The sequence below is a fragment of the Homarus americanus genome, unplaced genomic scaffold, assembly GCF_018991925.1.
Source record: "Homarus americanus isolate GMGI-L3 unplaced genomic scaffold, GMGI_Hamer_2.0 scaffold37422, whole genome shotgun sequence".
Lineage (NCBI taxonomy): Eukaryota > Metazoa > Arthropoda > Malacostraca > Decapoda > Nephropidae > Homarus > Homarus americanus.
Window position 1 is genome coordinate 7,501 of NW_024756746.1, and position 4,045 is coordinate 11,545.

Below are 4,045 nucleotides of genomic sequence, written 5' to 3' on the forward strand. Positions count from 1 at the left end.
CATGCACGTTTACTGCGGTGCTCTGATTGGCTGACCGAACGTGGCGTGGTAGGTAGGCTGTTTCTACTCTCTAAGTCCTCTTCTTTCCTTTTTTCATCCCCCTCATGCACTCCGTTCTTTGAACGGGAGGCGGGACTTCGCGATACGGTCGATCCGGCAAGGGAACCTGTGATAGTGCAGGGCACCCCTTGTCCGGGGGTCACCGGTAGGTGGCAACTTTTTTAGATATTACTATAGTCACAGGTAACCTGGGTGCAGAGCCCGACGCCCGTCCAAGAGGGGGGGGGCGGGGTCACTGCTCCCAGGCAGGAGCCCTGTGTTATAGGTAGGATTAGATGTAATCAAGAAGATGACAACTAGCATTAGAATAAAACATAGAGATAAGGGACACTCTATTGGAAGGGGAAAAGTGGCAGAAATCACTTACAACAAACTGCAAGTCCCACTAACTAGAATATTCAGCACCAATGAAGGTTTTAAAGTAATCTGTAAAGATGACTTTGATTCAGATAAAATCCTTTCAAAAGAAGCAAGAGATATATTTTACAATGAAGGCCTTATTGTTGTCATGCCACCAGAACAAAAAGCAAAAAGATCAGTTTTTGTTCGTCAAGTCGATCAAGAGATCGGGAGGAAGACCTGAAAGAAGAACTGGAACGCCAAAATAGGTGGATGAAGATTGAAGAAGTCATTAAGATAAAGGACTATACTCATGTTTGAAGAAGTGTCAATGGCTGAGAAAGTTTTACAACAGGGCTTTCTAATATTCAACATGTCAGTCACACCACATCAAATAAAGAAGGAGACATTCATCAGTCTGCAAACTTGCTTCTCCTGCTACAAATATGAAGAACACACAACGAGAGACTGTCCGGAAAAAGAAAAAAAGTACTGCTCAGATTGTGCAGGCGACGACCATACCTACACTGAATGTAAGAATACACATGTTGGCTGTCTCAACTGTAAGAGAAACGGGAATGTATACATAGGACATAGGACGTTAGCAATGGCATGCCCAATAAAAACACATGATAAAGTACAAGAAACAAGGAAAAGGAACAAGACAAGAAGGATACGACATACGTCGAAATAGCAAAGAGAGGGTCCAAGAGGCCTATAGACCAGAATCCACAGTATTAAACCTAAGTGAGCCAATACATGATAAGGTAATGATTAGTATGATCCATGCACATTTGCACAACATCATTGCACCCGGATCATACAATGAGGAATTAAGGAAAATGTTTAAATTGAATAACCTACCAGAGATGATATTTCCAGAGAATCCACAATCCGAAAAACTATTTCAGACAACATATGCAAGCGAACTGAGAGAAAGACTACATCAAGACGAACAAAGGTTTGAGCAAGGAGCAACAGCTGATACACAAGGAACACAAGCGACTGATAGAGATCCCAGACAAATGACTAGAAGTGACAAAGAGAAGATAGAAATAACAAAAGGACAGACAAAGGAGTGGAGGGAGAGAAGATAAGATGGAAACTGATCACAATATACAACCTGAATCTGCTGAAGAAATTGGATTAAAAGTTATCACTACAACAAAACATGGAATCCCAACATCGAGACCAACAGGAGGGACAATAGTAAAAACTGTGAAGGAGGGATATACAAGTGGACATATCAAGAAAAATCCCTAAGTGAAGATTATGTCTGGTCACTAATTACTACGGACAAACTAAAGATTACGGCCAAAGACTTTAAAATAGTAGACCCGTCAGAGTATAGAAGAGTCAGAAGCGGGAAACAGGATGATAGGTCTCCACTCCAACTGCCACAATCCAAGTATAAGAAATAATGGACAATAGACAAACAGTAAGAACTTTAAGAATAATACAAAACAACGTAAGAAACTGGAAGACCGAGAGAATTAACCTAAGTAATATATATCGCGAAATTGACCCTGACATTATACTAATAAATAGTCACGGTGAGACAGAAAACAACAACATAAAACTCTTTAACTATTATGTAAACCAAAGAAATAAATCGGGCGAGAAAATGACGGAGTAGCGATAGCGGTTAAAAGAAACTTAAAATTTAAACTAATTGATGACTTCCAGGATGAATTTCTAGCAATAAAAATAAATACAACTCAAGGAGACGTAATTATTGCTACTACTTACCTATAGAAGACCTATTAAAATTGGCTAACAATAGTCATCCGATGTACATCTTAGGAGACTTTAACGCCAGACATAGGATTTTTGACAATACAAATAATAACGTCGTGGGAAACGCCCTTAATCAATTAATAAATTTAGGGAAAATCAATCATCTGGGTCCTAACTTTCCAACCTGGAGAAATCACAATACACAATCGACACCAGACAAAATTTTTACCAACAACAAAGCCTTTTTCAATTACCATATAATACAGGCAGTGACCATCTGCCAATTATACTAACACTGTCAACAAGCCCCATACAGATACCAATAAAAAAGAGACTGAAAATGAGTAAAACAGACTGGGACAGCTTCAAAGACGACTTAAGTAATCACCACTCGATTAACCTACAAGGGAAAACAACAGAAGATATAGACTCAGAAATGGACAGACTGCACTCAGCAATAAAAACATCTATAACCAAACACACCCCTACTTCACACTTTAGAACATTACCCAACAACAGACTACCAGAAGAAGTTAAATTAATCCAGACCTATTAAGCAATGAAATAAACAGGTATATGGAGTACACGGCAGCAACAGTATTTGGGCTTGGCTGTTACGAGTTGGGGATTTAGAATATAGTTGCCGTCTACCCAGATCCAACAGGTAACAACAATAATAAAACAAAGACAATCGGACTATAAAAGGTAGACAAAGGATGAGTTTTCGTTGTATATAATAGAGTACCATAAACTCTTTAACAAAATATTCAGCTTATAAATTACCCTCTTAACCAAACTTAACCTAAACATTACCAGTATATACATATTAATAAACATAAAACAATCTCGAAGCAAGTGGACGTGGGGAACACACAAGAGATACTAGTACCTAAGTGCGAGGAGCTGAGATGGCTGACGAGTAAGGCTGAGTATTGTAGAAGACGGTAGGTACTGCACGTAATGTAGGTTTAGGAGGATGATGATCCTGTGGTCACTCCCCAGAGCCAAGTGCTCTCTCCTCGAATTGGAGGTGACGCAACAACCAGGATATGGAGAAGGGAAACCCGGGAGTGGTAACCAAGACGAGTCATACTCGTGTTTCGTCCCTAGATGGCGTTGCTCGTGGTGCTGGATAGGTAGATCAAGACAATAGATGGCGTGGCTCGTAGTGCTGGGTAGGTAGATCATTACAATTGGTGGCAGGGTTCGTAACACACACCCCCTCCAAAGACCTCCGTAGCGCGGGTGCGAAGGAGGTGATCACCTGGTACGTCTGGAGAGTAGCTGCTGCATTTCCACTGGAGCTCGATAAGGAGTCTGCAATCAGTTATAGGGCTGGTGAGGAGAGCCCAGCGGAGTATCTGCTGGTTGAGGTCTTGTTGGTTTGGATGAACGTGAGTGGTTATGGTCGGTGAAGACTAGGCTGTTTGTGGGCAAGACTGGAGGTAACATTCAAACTTCTTTATTGGCCAAATACCAGAGCCAAGGCCTCCTTCTCTATGGTCGAGTAGTTATCTGATGTTTTTCAACTTGGCGGAGTAATATGCCACAGGGTGAATAACATCAGTGGTTGGGTCGGGTTGTAGGAGCACAGCCCCCACTCCGACACCACTAGCGTCGATTTGCAGATGGAAGGGCGAGGTGTAGTCAGGCTTGGAGGCAAGGAAGGCTTTGAGGCGGTGGAAAGACTGGTCGCACCTCTGGTTCCAGATGTAAGGGACCGCAGAACTGGTAAGGTCTGTGAGGGGTCCGGCCACGCTGGAGAAGTTACTGCAGAACCGACGGTAGTAGCCGCACATCCCCAGGAAGCGCATGAGTTCCTTCCTCGTCCTTGGAGTGGGGAAGGACAAGATGGCTCTAACGTTTGCGTCCTTGGTTCTCACCATACCATGCCCAACGATATGTCCCA